At 44.5% G+C, this 16596-nt stretch overlaps 1 long non-coding RNA gene across 2 annotated transcripts in view; it reads left to right on the top strand.

Annotated features, from left to right (window-relative positions):
• Positions 1-16187, top strand: part of LOC139085209 (uncharacterized) — a 31676-nt gene extending 15489 nt beyond the window's left edge. For both annotated transcript variants that reach the window (XR_011543337.1, XR_011543338.1), the window contains one exon: positions 15312-16187. This is a non-coding gene — a long non-coding RNA (uncharacterized lncRNA). The remainder of the gene's footprint in view (positions 1-15311) is intronic.
• Positions 16188-16596: the final 409 nt, after the last annotated feature.

The following is a 16596-nucleotide window of genomic DNA, read 5'->3' as shown; positions in this document are numbered from 1 at the left end:
TCAAGTGGCTCTCCTCCACTTTATAGATATTAGATCTGTATCAGCTGTCCTCCAAGATTCCTCAGAATAGGGCTGGCATTAGGGTGAGGCAAGTGAGGTCCCTAGGGCACAGAATTTAAGGGGGCCTTTACTCTTAAGTTCATACGGGTCTGTCTCTGAAAGGAAAGGAGAGCTTGGGGATCACATGAGATTTTTTTTTTTTAAAGACTTATTTTTAGAATAGTTTTAGGTTTACTGGAAAAATTGACAAGATAATGGAGAGAGTTCTCATAAACCCTGCGGCCAATTTCCCCTATTATCAATATTTTACACGAGTATAGTACATTTATTACAGTTAATGAACCAGTATTGATACTTTATCATTAACTAAAGTCTACACTTTATTCAGATTTCCTTAGTTTTTACCTAATGTCCTTTTTTAAAATCCAGAATACCGCATATCCTTTAATTGTCCTGTCTCCTTAGGCTCTTCTTGGCTGTAACCATTTCTCAGCCTTTGTTTTTGATGACCTTGATGGTTTTGAGGAGCACTGGTCAGGGATGTTGCAGCAGCCCCTCTATGGGAATTTGTCTGGTGTTTTTCTCATGGTTAGACTGTGTTTATGTGTTTGGGGAGGAAGACCACAGGGGTAAGGTCCTATTTTTATCACCTCATATCAACATGATTTATTACTGTTGATGTTGACCTTGATCACTTAACTGACGGAGTGTTTGTCACTTGTCTCCATTGTGAAGTTATTCGTTTTTGCCCCTTTCCATGCCATATTGTTTGGAAAGACTCACTGTGTGCAGCCCACATCTGAGGAGTGGGGCGTTGTGCTGCTCCTCCTTCAGGGTAGAATATCAACATAAATTATTTGGAATTCTTCTGCACAGAAGGCTTCTCTCTTTTTTCCCCACACTTATTAATTTATTTAATAATTTATTTATATAAGTATGGACTCATATGTTTATTTTATACTTTGGGTTATAATCCAATACTTTATTTATTTTGTCACTCAAATGGTTCCTGCTTTGACCATTGTGCCTGTTCTGGTTGGCTCCTGTGTCCCTTGGACATAAGTAAGCACTCCCTTATTTTGGGGCACAACAAGACCCCCCAGGCTCCTATTTTCTACTGTAGTCCTAGAATCAATCATTTCTCCAAGGAGCACTGGTTCCTTTTAGTGGAGAAACCAAGGTTAGGGTGTTAGGGTGTGCTCATTGCTACTAGAGTGTTCTTGCTTCTACATGGCACATTTTTTTAAGGATTTGGTGCGGAAATAGCTTGAAGTGTGGTCCACAGACTAGAAGCACCATCCTCATTTAAGAGTTTGGTAGAAATATAAAATTATAGGCTCCAGAGCTGCTGAATTCATTTTAACAAGATTGCCAGGTGATTTGTGTGGACATTCAAGTTTGAGAAGGACTGGCCAGGGCTCATTCCTGTGGCCCCAGTTGCAAGGGAAGCTGGAAATGTGTGCCCAGGATGGAGAAGTAATGTGGTGAATATACTGCATTGTCTCTACAACTGTACACTCAAGTATTTGTTCCGTATGGGTGATTTGTTTGGATAATTTATGCTTAAAGTACCTGTTTAGTTTTTGGTTTTGCTCTTCCATTACATTATTTTTTTTTTGCATAAAACATTCATTCATTTATTCAAATACTTAATTCGTCAAGTACCTGCTATATTTCTGGCATTGTTCTGAGTGCTGAGGATGCAACAGTGAACAAAAAGATAAACATTCCTGCCTTCATCCAGCTTACAGCTCACGTGGTGGTGGAGGGGACAGAAAAAAAAGTGTATGTTAGATGTGGTAACTGCTATAAAGAAAAATAAGGCACAGCAAGGGGAGGAGAGTGATGGTGGGGACGGAGAAGGTTGCTGATTAAATAGGATGGCCAGGTCATCTAACTAGAGACATGAATGCAGTGACCAAGTGAAGCCTGTGGCCATTTGGGGACATTTTAGGCAAAGGAAACACTAGACAATGGTTCTCTTAAAAGCCAAAGGACACATTTAGATTAGAATTTTATTTTATTATTATTATTATTATTTTTTTTTGAGGAAGACTGGCTTTGAGCTAACATCCATGCCCATCTTCCTCTACTTTCTATGTGGGACGCCTACCACAGCATGGCTTGCCAAGCGGTGCCATGTCCGTACCTGGGATCTGAACCGGAGAACCCCGGGCCGCCAAAGTGTAACATGCGCACTTAATCACTGTGCCACCGGGCCAGCCCTGGATTAGAATTTTTAAATCTCAGCTCCAAAGTCAGGTATCAGAGTATTCAGGCGTCGAAAACTTTTGGACCTTGAACTGATTTTTGTTTGCTTATTTTTTTCATCAAGATTTTTGACAACATATAGATCCTGCTTTTTTAGCACAAACTCTTTGGTCATAAATGTATGTGATATGTTGATGCTCATTTTATAGGATATGAAAGACCACACTACTGTCATTCTCAAGCTTTTTGATCTTAGGACTTTCTCACACTCTTCGAAATTATTGAGGATCCCAAAGAGCTTTTGTTTATATGGGTTACATCTATAGATATTTACTACATTACAAATCAAATCTAAGAAAATTTAAGCATATTTATTTATTAATTCATTTAAAAATAAGAATAAACTTGGGGCCGGGTGGTGGCACAGCAGTTAAGTTCGCATGCTCCACTTCAGTGGCCCAGGGTTCACCAGGTCAGATCCCAGGTGTGGACCTATGCACCACTTATCAAGCCACGCTGTGGCAGGCATCCCACATATAAAGTAGAGGAAGATGGGCATAGATGTTAGCTCAGGGCCAATCTTCCTCAGCAAAAAAAGAGGAGGATTGTCGGTGAATGTTAGCTCAGGGCTAATCTTCCTCACAAAATAAAAAAATAAAATAAAAAACATCAGAATAAAGTCATTACATGTTAACATAAGCAACATGATTTTTATAAAAATAAGTGTATTTTTGAAAACAAAAACAAAATTTAGTAAGAAGAGTGGTGTTGTATTTTTGCATATCTCTTGGACATCTGGCTTAATAGAAGCCAGCTGGATTCTCGTGTCTGCTTCTGCATCCAATCAGTTTCAATGTCCCGCATCACGCAGCATCTGGAAAACTTGGTTGTATGCTTGAGAAAGGATGAGAGCAAAAAAGGCAAATAATAGTTTAGCATTATGACAAAATAGTTTTGACCTCATGGACCCCCCTCAAAGGGCCACAGGTACCTCCAGGCATCCCCAAAGGACCGTTTGAGAACCTTTCTCTTACCATAGTCCAGCTTCACCGCCCCACCGTGGGAGAGTCATTTAACTTTTCTGTGCCTGAAGTTCCCTGTCTTTCCAATGGAGAGAGTAACTGTGCTTACCTCCCAGGGTTACTGTGAGGATCAAATGACAATTCAATGGGATGAATTTGGAATCTCGCCTGGTGCAGAGTCAATTCAACAGTCATTAGTATGATTTTTAAATAAACACAGACATTGATTATGACTATTTCTGATCTGTGATAGTGTATTGTTCATGTGTAGGGTTTAATTTTATGCTATTTCCTTGATCAGGAATGCACCCCTCACTGAAAACCTTCTTGTTATGAAAAAATAAGGCACAGGGATGAAAAGTATTAAAAATTCATGCATTGCTGTTTTCTTTTTTGAAAAAGATTTCTCTCTCACTATGTTTAAGCTCCATTAAATCTTTTTTCATATTGATAATCTCTTTGTGGTCAAGACTGGGAAAAACCTACCCTCCCACTCCCCAAGATGAAGCATACCCATACATGACAATTCTCCAAACGTAGATCTCCTTTGCTATTTACTCTCCCCGTTGATCTGAATTCCTGAGAAGTCCAAGAAAACTGCCTTCTACCTCTGTAATTATGCCTTAGGAATCATTGACCTCCAATCTTTCATTTCTAACCATTTTGCGTATTTGCTCCAATTGTCGTAAAAGCAGTGTAAGGTAAAACTGCCAGTCAAGAACCTTATCATGGAATGTTGACTTTTTTTTTCATGTTCAAGTTGCAACGACTCTCTCTTAACTCAGAATGTGTGGCATTCATATCCTGTGGTTGCATTTCACCATGTGAGTTAAAATGAAAAAGCTTCACGTCACTTAAGCGACAGATGCACTGTGCGTGCAAATCTGAGCAGTCTTGTCATAACTATCTTAAATGTCAGAGAACTTCAAACAATACTTGGGTTAATCCAAGAAGCATTAACAGTCTCTTCCTCCCCAACCCTGAAAAGGGAAGCATTTATATAACTAATTAGTTTACCATAGTAAATAAGCCGCTGGCATTTATAAGAAGCATTCCTATTGGAGCCTGGAGTAAATATTATGTTGCAAGTTAAACTATAAATAGGGGTGAACGGTGGTGCCAGGCCCAGTTTTAAAATGCTATGGAAAATAAGTGAGCTCCGTCTGGGAGAAATGTGTGTCACGGTTCTCTATACACGAGTGTCCAGTGGCCCGGCTCAGGTTCCCTATAGCTGCTGCGGAAACTTGATTCATCTCACTTTCCAGCGGGACGCTACAAGGTAGCTAAAAAAGGGGGCGAATGTTTCTCTTGGGCAAAAAAAATGTAGAAGACGGAAGAAAAAACTTGTAACCAACTTAGAGAGGAGGATTTCATCCAGCTGTGAGTGAGCAGAGAAAACAGGGCTTTCAAAATACTCAGACTTTGCAGCTATTTGCGGCTTACATATCTGAAGAGTTTAGATAAGGAAATCCTAGGATGCCCCAGATCATTTTATTACAGATGGTCTTAGCCTCGAAAGTCTGTGCATTTAGTGATTTTCTTCAAAAACTACACATCAGGTGTAGCAAGAATGAAGCCCAGGGCAGAAAAGTGAACAATGAAACAGAATCTCTACATGGAGAAAACTTCTTGAGCCTGTGGATTTGGGTGGAGCATAAACCAGGGGCTCAGTTTAGGGCCTAATTAAGTGAGGAGAGGAATAGAAAGGAGAGCCAGTATTTTTAGGGCTCACAGAGGCGGAGCCAAAGCAGCAGCTGCCTCTTCAGGATATAAGAGGGGCCCGGGGAATCTCACTTGCCCCATTCCTGAAATTCCTACCGTGAGAGCCACACATTCAAATGAAGTCTCTCTTTGTTGAATGATCCCATTCTTTTGTGTGACAGCATATTCATCCATTCAGCTCATTGCGTCCACACTTCCTATGACCTATGGATTGTTCTAGAAATGTAAAGATACCAGAAAAATAAAGAAACAAGTTATATTTTTGTTTTAAGAAGTTTATAGTCTAGTGGAGTAGAGAGAGAGACCGTCTTAGTCAGCTTGGGCCGCTGTAACAAAATACCGTAGACTGAGTGCCTTAAACAACAGAAGTTTATTTCTCACAGTTCTGGAGGCTGCAAGTTCCAGATCAAGGTGCCAGCAGATTCCGTTCCTGGTGAGGTCTCTCTCCCTGGCTTGCAAGATGGTCACCTTCTCTCTACGTCCTTACATGGCAGAGAAAGAGAAAGAGAGAGCTCTGGTGTCTCCTCCTCTTCTTGGAAGGACACTAATCCCATCATGAGGGTGAAAAAAACCCAGATGTTCAAGTCAAGACATAATTAAGGAGGAGAAGAGGGGCATGACAGTGTATGCTAATAACCGGGGTCATTGGTCTGAATGTGTCCTCCTCCAATTTATATGTTGAAATCCAGACCCCTAAAGATGGTGGTATAGGATGTGGGGCCTTTGGGAGGTGCTTAGGTCATGAGGGTGGAGCCTTCAGGAATGGGGTGAGCGCCTTTATAAGAGAGGCTCCCAGAGCTCCCTCACCCGTCCACCATGAGGACACGGCGAGAAGGTGCTTGCTATGCACCAGGAAGAGGCCCCTCGCCAGAATGTGACCATGCCTTGGTCTTGGACTTTCAGCCTCCAGAACTGTAAGAAATAAACTTCTGTGTTTATAAGCCACCCAGTGTATTCTAACAGCCTGAATAGGCTAAGACACAGGGTCATACCACTTACAAGGGCCTCCGCTGCCCCTTGTGCCAGGTAGGTTCTCCGTGTGTGCCAAAGCCCTTCCCCATGAGCTGGTCCACGAAAATTCCCCAGCTTCCTTTGCTGTCTGGCTTCCGTTACTCCTTAAGAGATGGAAGGGAGACTGCGTCCCATATCAATGACTTCCATTGATATTCCCATACCATCAGTAGGCCCAGAAGAAAGAATATAAAGGGTGACAGTGAAATTGTGATAAATGGTCCTCTGCAAGAAGAGTAGCTCCAAAACTTTCCAAGGCTAGGGGCTGGCCCCGTGGCCGAGTGGTTAAGTTCGCGCGCTCCGCTGCAGGCAGCCCAGTGTTTCGTTGGTTCGAATCCTGGGCGCGGACATGGCACTGCTCATCAAACCACGCTGAGGCGGCGTCCCACATGCCACAACTAGAAGGACCCACAACGAAGAATACACAACTATGTACCAGGGGGCTTTGGGGAGAAAAAGGGAAAAAATAAAATCTTAAAAAAAAAAAAAAAAACTTTCCAAGGCTAACATGCCGGCTGGGCAGAGGCTGCCCCTGAGTCTGTTGCTTTCCTCATATGGGATCTTCCTGGGATGTGGGAAAGGCTGAGTGTGGTCAGCTTCAGGCCCCATTGAGGGATGCGCTTTGTAATCCCTGCACTGAGGGGTGCACGTCTCTTGCACGGCTGTGGTTAACTTCCCTACTTCAGGAGTTGATGGGGCTGGAACTCACGCACCCAGTGAACCCTGCCCTGGTCTCTGATTAGAGGATCAGCCTTTGATTCTCTGATGCCGCATTAGAATGGAGCATCTCTCTGAGATTGTTCAAGGTGCTGGCTGTGTAAGAGTTCCGGTCCTGTTTTGGTTCCTGTTGTCTAAGTACATCTGCTTGGGGAGGGGGTTCTGGGTGGCAGGGGTGGGCCCAGATAGAGACTTCCGAATAGGAATACTCGGGTACCCAGGGTTACCCTACATGGTGGTCATGATGAATGCAGCTGGGAGGCCACTTGGTGTCCTGCTCTGGGCTTGACCCGGGTCCACCAGCTGTTCTTCTCCACGCTGCTACACTCCCACTCCAGGCCTCCTCTGGGCTGCTCCAGCCAGAAAGGAGGTGAGAATGGGAGCACCATTTTCCAGGGAGTACTGACCCAGTAATCTCTCCCCTTGGGATGGATGACGAAGGACAGCACCTCTTGCCTCCAGAAGATTCGCATCTCTCTCAGAATAAAACCCAGATTTCTTGCTACGGCCTCGAGGGTCCTGTGCGCTGTAGTTTCTGTGGATTTCCCTTCTGTCACTCCCTCCCTTGCTTAATTCATGTCAGTCTTGCTGGCTTCTTTGCGGTCCTGGACTGTGACAGGCGTAATCCTGTCTCTAGGCATTTGTGTTTGCTGTTCCTTTTGTCTCGGGTTGTTTTCAAGCCTTGCTTGTTCAAGTGCTTCATTCAAGTGTCTGCTCACATGTCTTATCAGAGACCACTCTCCCTAAAATACTACTTTCCTTCCTCTCTCCTTTGCCTCTAGCTCTCTACCTCTTCCTGGCTTTATTTCTGTTTCTGGCACTTCCTACCATCTGATGTGTGTGTGTGTGTGTTATGATATACTGAGTCTCTCTCCCATCGCCCAAATGCAAGCTTCTTGAGAGCGGCGACTTGGTCTCCCCAGTGCCTAGAATAGCACATCATAGGGACAGCCAAAAATATTTTGGAATGTTTGCTAAATGGGTGAGGGCAATTTTCTCAAAAAAGTACTGTACCTTTACTGTTTGTCACTCTGCAACACACAGGGCTGAAGCCTCACCCTGGATGAATGATGACTTCTTACATTCATTCAGCCCTTCTCGGCCCTGTTTGACTTTCTGAAGCAATTTAGGCTATGAAAAGAGGATTATGGACTTTGAATCCAGATAGGTTTGGCTTTGACCCCGTTTTGCCACTTAGCTATGTCATCCTGGGCAAGTTAGTTCACTTCTCTGGGCCACAATTTCCATTTTAGTTTAATTAGGATACCAATACATCGCTCATGGGGCTTTTCCAGGAGCATTAAGTGAGAGAACATATGGGAGACTCCTGGTGCGGGGCTGGATACATGCTCATAGCCCAATAATATGAGCTCCATTGCTCTCTTCCCTTCTCCTCTACACTTTTGTGATCCCACTCTTCTTTATTATCATTTCTCGTCACTTCTTTGTTCCTTTGCTTGCATACTTTTCTTTATCGTTCTCCCCACCCCTAGAACTACTGTTGTTCTCTGAGCCTTGTTCTCTTTTTCTGCTATTGCATGCTCCCTGGGTTATCTCGTCCACATCCATGACTCCCTCTACCATCTGTATATCGACGAGTCCCAAGTCCACAGGCCCCTCCCAGTCCTCTCTCCTGAGCTCCAAACTCATATTTCCTACTGCCTTCTCCACCCAGATGTCCTGCTGCCATCTCCAACTTGACATGTTTTAACTCCACTCATTAACTTCTCTCCTCCCCAACCTCTTCTCCTCCATCATGGAGAATGGTACCTTCTTATCAACTGCTCCTTGGAAGTTGGTATCAATTTTCACTTTTCTCCCTCCTGTGTCCATTTCACTAAGTCTAATAATCTCTAATTTTTAATGTCCTTTAAACGTTTTCACCCTGCCTGGTGTTGCCTTAATCCTAACTCTCATCATTTCTCACCTACTTTTTTTTTTTTGAGGAAGATTAGCCCTGAGCTAATGTCTGCCACCAATCCTCCTCTTTTTTGCTGAGGACTATTGGGCCTGAGCTAAGATCTGTGCCCATCTTCTGCTACTTTATAGGTGGGACACACAGCCTGGCTTGATAAGAGGTATGAACGTCCACACCCAGGATCCGAACCTGCGAACCCTGGGCCACCGAAGCGGAGTGTGTGAACTTGACCACTGTACCACCCAGCTGGCCCCGTTTCTCACCTACTTTTGACTGCTGTTGTTTTTAGCTAATCTCCTCATTCAGTGTACTTGCTTTTCTAAATAATCCTCCAGTGTGAACTTTCTAAAATGGAAATGTGATCACATCACTTCCATTTAAAAACAAAAATCATTCATTGGTTACCTGTCATCTTCAGGATCAAGTTCAAACTCCTTAGCATGACGGGGGACTTTTCATGAATTGGCCCATTCTCAGCTACAGCTGCAGTTTCCCCAACTCACTGCATTACTACAAGCCCCTACAACCCCCGCCCCCCCACCTTTTGCCCAAGCTTTTCCTTCTGCCTGGAACACCCTCATCGTCCCCTCATCTATTTGGCAAACTCTCCTTAGCCTTGCAGTACTCCGTTTAAAATCACCTTCTTGAAGCTTTGTTGCTCTTTCCAAGCTGGGGACAGCACCTGCCTCTGGAGTGCCTTCCCCCGCTACACATACCCTGTTGTAAGACTTACCACCCACCGCTGTAACCCGTTGATTTTCCCATTTCTTGGGCAGTCCTACAGACTGGAATGTCGCTGAGGCATCACCTCTGATTCTCCAGCACTTAGCATAGGGCCTGACCGTCAGTAAATGGTGGTTGGGTTAGTAGGACACACCGGCAGTGGCCTCGCTCATCCTTCGGAGCACTGAAGCTGTGGGTGAATTCAGCTTTGCCTGACTCCTTAACCATGTTTCCCTGTTACATCTTGCATGTGAACTCTTTCCAGGTTTCAGGTTTTTTTTTTTGATTTTTAGAACAGGCTCAGTTTTTCTCCTGAATCATGTTTGACAGAGAACATTGGACTAGTTCGTCTGTAAGTTTCTCTCAAACTCTGAGATGCCACAATTACTTCCAGTGGGAATGGAAACTGGGAGACCCAAAGTCATGTCCTGGTTCTGCCACTAAGCAGCTTGCACAAGTAACTGAGCCTCCTTGAGCTCCAATTTTCTCTTCTGTCAAATGGAAGACTATTCTTCTAAATATTTGTGAGGATTAACTTAAAGTGTACAAAAACATCAAACGCAAGGCAATATCTTTAGGGTGTTATGCCACATATTTCTCCATTTTAACTGTCTTGAAATAAAGAGGAGCAAATGTCGCCTGGCTGCCTGGTCTTGCTATTTTGAATCAGGAGAGGCCATATCAAAAATTGTGAGTGAAGTCGTAAGGAAATAATGCAGAGTCCTTAAATAACCCAGAGCATTCAGAACATACCAGAAGACTCTCTAAGAGAAGTAGTCTAAGAATCTGTCTTTTGAAACCTGGACAAGCTGAAATGGAATTCCCTGGGGTGGAGCTGTGAAGACTAGGCTGTGTTCCCCTTGCTAGGTGTCTCTGAGCCCTGCCCTGGACAGGTTCAGGGTGTTGCCCTGGAACATTCTGCTGATGTCCTCTTCTGAGACCATTGACAACCACAGGTGAAGATGTCACTGCTGTGATTTAGAAATCCAGGAAGCCACTGACGAACGTTCCCAACATAAAGCCCCAGAAGCTGTCTGGTTTAATGGCCACAGAATCGAACTGGGAGATGGGAGATAGGAGCGGGGATGAAACTTGTCTGTGGACAGACCAGTTGGTTTGAAAAGACTTACTGAGCAACAGGTATGTGTCCGGTCCACTGTCAAGTTCTGGGAACACAAAGATGAATCAGAAATGGCTTGTGCTTGCAGTGGAAGAGGTTGGAGAAGCGATTTGACGTCACCAGACTGTAGGAAAGGATTACCCCAAGGAGATGTGGCCCTTCCCTCAATGGCTGAACACCACTGAGTACCACAGAGACAAGAGACCAAGGCTGCCCCGGGATAGGCTGGGCAAGGAAGCCTGACCTGGTCTCCTCTCTGTGAAGCTGCTTGCCAAGGACGATGTGAGTAGCAGGACACATGTCATCCCATCTCTACACCATGGAAGGCTGGCTGCCTCCCAAAGTTTCAGAGGTATAGCCACCAATGTGGTTTGAGCCTCAAGCAGCCCAAGATTCTTGCTCACATATGTGGTTCTGTTTAATAGGCACCAAAGGCCCGCCCACTGTGAAATAACTTCCCCAGAAGCCCGGGTCATTTGAACTTTCCCTATTACAGATTCATTCCTTCAGACTACCAATGCATGATCATTTGAAATGTGGATGATTCTGTAAACCCTACCAATAGCTAACACCTGCTGATATTTCCTCTATGAGACTCTTGTTTAAGCACTTTGCAACTATTTACTCATTTAATTCTCACAACAACCTAGTGAAGTAAGTTTTTTATTTCTCCTCATTTTACACACGAGGAAAGGGAAGCACAGAGCTATGAAGTAATTTGTCCAAAGGGGGTCACACAACTGGAAAGTGGTAGAGGCGAGATCTGAATCCAGACGGACTGGCTCCAAACTCATGCTCTTCATCACTATTCTGTTCTAGAAAGAGCAGCATTGAGCTTTATTAGCAATTAGTTCCTTAATTTCAATTACAGTAGTTAATATTTAATGAACATTTATGATGTTCCAGGCACCACACTAAGGGATGTTTGTTTATCATTTCATTTATCATTAATAAAACCCAAAAGAGTGGGTACCATTATTATTACCATTTTACAGATGAGGAAAATAAAGACAACGTGAAGTCACATAAGCAGGAAATAGGAGCCAGGTCTTGAAACCAGGCAGCTTAATTCCAAAACCCTTGTGTCCACAGGACCTTAGACTACATGTACAGTTGGGTGGGAACAGATACCTGTGAACTGGAACACCCAGTAGGAAGTTTTCTCAGGGAGACAGTGGGCCCTGTGGCGCTCCTGGGGAGGGGATGTGGGGCAGGTTGGAAACAACCTCTCTCACCCCTCCATAGTACCTGGGGCTCGCTCTGCTGGCTGTCCAGCTCCGACTTTGGGAGAACAGCTTTATCTACTAAAGCCTTAATAAATAGACCAAACATTTTATCACTGAGCATTAAAACTGGAAAAGTGAAGGATCTTCGATCCCAACATCCCACCCAATGCCATATGTAAGTTCCCTGGTAGACACCAACTGTCTTCTCTACTTATATATCCTCAGTCACAGGAACTCACTGCTTCTCAAGACAACCGTTCCTCTGTTAGAGTTCTCTATTGCTGCCAAATTATTGAGCTGCAACTTGCCTCCCTGTAACTTCTATTTCTTGGAGCTAGATATATTGGGCTCCTCTGTTCCTGAGCCCATCTCCTCATCTCATCTCATACTGCTTTCTGAGGGCTCCAGATGCACCAATTTTCTTTCAGGCAATCAAAGAAGCCATGCTCTCTGCTGCCACAGGACCTTTGCTCATGCTGTTTCTTTGCCTGGAAGGTTCTCTGCTTTCTTCCAACCCACTTTGTTAATTTTGACTCTTCCTTTGGCCTCAACTCAACCATTTCCTCAGGAAAGCCTTCCCTACCCGCCTTGACTTTATCAAATCTCCCAATTAAATACTTTGAGAATATCATTGTCTTAGATTAGGTTCTCTAAAAGCAGAGCCTGAGGCAGGGATGTGTGTACTCCTGATTTATTGAGGGATTGCCCTCAGGAAAACTGGAAGGGAGTGGGGAGAGCAAGACAGGGAAGGAGAAGGAACCGCACAAGAACGTTGCTTCAGCCCGATCTTGGGGGAAGCTCTGGAGGGTAAACTGAACTGTGTGGTGAGTCCTGCCTTAAGGCAAACATGGGGGGCTCCTGTACTCCCGCCCCAGCCAGCGATTGGCCATGGCCTGCCAGGCGTGGTTAACTTCCAAGCACTTCCTGCAGGGGATGTCAGTGGGCGGTCCTCTTGAGAAGGGGGCAGGTTGAGGCTTTTGGTAAAGACCAGCCGCAGTAGCTGGCAGAGGGGCTCGCCAACCAGACAAGTAACAGGCATCCGAGAGGTCTGGGGGCACCAACAGTCATGGCTACAATCAGAATGTCCTTTCCATAGAACTTGCCCAAGTATAATGTTTGCATTTCCACATGTGATTATTTGGCTGAAATCTGTCTCTTCCATTGGAGCGTGGGCTCTGTGTAGGCAGGTCCTGCATCTTTGTTCGCTCTTACAATTTCCATGGGGCCAAGCACAGGGCTTGTAGGTAGTCAGCATGCAGTAGGTACAGCTGGGTGAAGAAATGGGTCAACAAATGCATGAATGAAGCCCATTTCCTCTTTTAGATGCTAACTATCTCTTTTACTTACATACCTCCTTTTCTGTATATCAGCTTTTGGAAACTTTCAATTCCCTTTTGTCTCACAGAATCTTTTCTGGCTTCCTTGAATTACATATTCCATCCTGTCTAAGAATCCTTCATCCGCTTGTTAACAGGCCAGGGTGTATAGACACATTCCTCAAGTGCTTCTTCTCAGCAGTGGGGATCTTTACAACAACTCATAATTGCCAAGAGCCTCAAGGAAAGAGAAAAACACAGTAGATATCATTTGGATCAAAGTTCCCTTATGCTCTCTCAATGTTCCTTTCTGGGTATCAAGGGGAACCGTGATGAATTATAGGTTCTTTTGTTCTCTAGGAAAGTTGCATGGCTAACTTCTCCCTGACCTTTTGCTATATCTCACTCCCCTGCCTTACACTTTTTAGAGTGCTGAGGATTTTTTATTAATTCTCTCTAATCTGTCCATTGGTTAATTTAATTCATCAAACACCACCTGTTGCCATATAGATTGTCGAGGGGTCAGGGTCCAGAAGCAATGGGATAAGAGAAGGCTAAGTTTTGATGATAGAGAAGCTGTTTGGAGTCTAAAAGCTTTTAGAATGTTGAAAGTACCGGGCGCTGGGCAGAGGGCGCTCTAGCAGATAATGGAAGGTTCTGAGATACAACTAATCTGGTTTGAATTCTAGCACTGACTCTATCTACTGGACCAGGCAATAGAGTTCCAATGCATGCTCTGCCTTGCAGAGGTGTGTGTGCGTCGGTGTGTGTGTGTGTGTGTGTTTCAATCAGTCAGTCAAAAAGAGTGGCTAGGATCTACGATATGTCCAGTGTTCTATGCACTGGGAATACAGCAGTGACTGAGGCGCCCAAGTCTCTGCCCTCAAGGAGAAGGCCAGTGTGTGTGCGTGTGTGCCCATGCACCCACACATATCCAGCCCTGAGATATGCAGCTCTCTAAATCTGCTCCTGAAACATGCATTCTCATCTGGATTTCCACAGCCTCTCCTTCCAGAGCCGCATGGTATAGGGCAGAGAGCACCAGGCAAGGAGTGGAAAGAGTTGGTATCCATTCTTGGCTCAGGACTGCCCAGCTGGACCACCTTGGGAACTATGCTTCACCTCTCTGAGCCTCAGTTTCTTCATTTATGAAACAAAAGGGTTGGAACAAACGGCCGTCCGCTGTAGAATTCTATGGATGCATTGACTGTGGGTCTACTATATCCTGGGCACCTTGTGGTATCTCTAGATTTCATTTTCTTACTTAATCTCTGTGGAGCTGGTGTCACCCTTGATTTATAGATGAAGAAGCTGAAGCCAGAGAAGTTGAGTTACAAGGTCACTTAGCAAGTTAGTGTAAGAGCCAAGATTAGACCCATTACATCTGACTCCAAGTCCAGTGCTGTTTGTGGTCTCTACAGCTGACCCCAAGCCACCCTTCTGCCCTTGCTCCATCATTACATCTGCTTCTCACCTCACCCCTGTGCTTGTCACCATCAGGGACTGCAAGGTGGCTTTGGTGGGTAGCCAGGGGACAGAAATGGAGGGATACCCCACCTGGATTGGCCACTACTGCCATCTTGTTTAAAATGCCTGTCTCTACACCTTATTCCACGCTGGAACCAGTGGGTCAGCAGCGTCCAGAGGGGAAGGAGAGCCCCACCTAGGAACACTGGGCACATAGGAGCAGGACTGAGTATTGTAGCAAAGCTGACGCATACCTGGTGACATGCACAATAGTTACTATGTTCTGTAGTATTGAAGAATAAATAGCAAATAGTTTACATAACTATAATTAGTGTTAGATTTAAAAAATTATGCTAAGCACTAATAGTTTTAGAAGGAAAGAAGAGTTGGCCACAGTAGAAAATTCTTTACAGACAACTTTACCCTCAAATTATTTGAGTCCCGGCTCTGACCTTTCCTGACTGTGTTCTTGGGCAGTTCTCCATTTGGCTCCCTGACCTGCAGCTTCACCATCTTTAAAATGGGCACAATAATGATAACTATATCCTGGGGTTTTGATAAAGATTAGATAGTGTCTACAGAATCATTTTGTAAACCGTAAAGCGCTAAACAAACGTTAGTGATTATTTTGCGGTACTTGCTGGATCCTAGTTGCTGGAAACATAAAAATGAAGAGGGCACAGTCCTGACCTTTCAAATGCTGTTTTCTCGAAGCTCCTGCGGCCAGGCTGCCTTTGACTTGGGCGTTCTAGTTGCTACAGGTCACATAGTTTCCTACTGCCCTCACCTCCAGCGGTTAATGTTACACAGGGAGCAGACGGAGCTGATTTAAGGCAATATCGCTTTCCTCCCCTGCAGAACTCCGGGCTCCTCACGTACATCTTCCTAACAGAGACTTCGTTTGTCAGTGGCTGACGGCACAGGACAGAAGCACAACGCAGAGTGGATTGCTGGCATGGATTACTGGTGGGGACGAGAAAGCCCCCAGAGTGGCCTGGCCCAGTGAAGATTAGGAGCCAAGGACCTTGACTTTGTGCAGATGCAAGGGCATGAGTGCAGCAGAAACTCCCCGCTGTCCACTCATAGCAGCCTCTCTCCTCCCATTAGTCAGAGAGCCCCAGTTTGAGCTGAGCACGTGACAGCCAAGCTCCACTGCACGGAGGTGTGCCTATGCGACTAAGCTCTGTGATGTGCACAAAAGTGATGTGTGCCTCCTCCAGGTTGGGCTCCTAAAGGGATGAGGTCTTTACTCAGTCTTCTCCCCTTTCTCGGGGCTGGAATGTTGACATGACGGCTGGAGCTATAACAGTCATCTTAGACTACAAAATGCACCCTGCATGCTGAGAATGGCAGAACAACAAGATCCAAAGAGCCTGTGTTCCCAACGCCATAGGGACATCGTTCTTTGTGATGAGCTGCCTGCACATTGCTTGTTACATAAGGGAGAAGTATGTCCTGTTTTGTTGAAGCCTCTGATATCTCGGCTTTCGTTATAGCAGTATCCTGACTAATCCAGCGAGAGAGGGTCTTCTGGGCCCTGGTGAGGAAGGACACCTCCATACATGAGGGGACCCGATGGATGAGGGAGTGGGAATTTAGAGGAATAAGCTCAGACATTGATAGCGAAAGATGATTTTGGCATTGCCACATAATAATCATTGGGCAAGTTATTAACCTGTTTCCTCATCTGTAAAATAATAATAATGTTATAAATAAAATAATATTAATAACACACATACTGGTACAACTTAACATTTTATTGAGCATGTAGCTTGGTTCAGGTGCCACGCAGTGTTTGCATTAAGTGAAATAAGAGAGTCTTGAGTAAACATAATACAAATATTAATTATTTTAAACTTTATTATACACGTACACGTATTATTATTTGATTTTTCCCATCCTGATTTCTTGTTTACTCAGCTGCTTATGGGCATTGACCATTCCTGAGGGTTTGCATCCCACAAAAGAGCTGCTTCAAAATTTAGCACATAACAGATGTTTAATGAATGTGTGTTAAAGGTATGGTTTATTTTTAACTGAGATACTCCTATTCACGGAATGACAGGTTTATCTTGATTTAAAAAATTTTTACTTTTCTATTTGAGGAAGATTAGCCCTGAGCTAACTGCTGCCAATCCTCCTC

This window comes from Equus przewalskii, chromosome 8, assembly GCF_037783145.1.
Source record: "Equus przewalskii isolate Varuska chromosome 8, EquPr2, whole genome shotgun sequence".
NCBI classification, from domain to species: Eukaryota; Metazoa; Chordata; class Mammalia; order Perissodactyla; family Equidae; genus Equus; species Equus przewalskii.
This window is presented reverse-complemented; position numbering and strand designations above follow the sequence as displayed.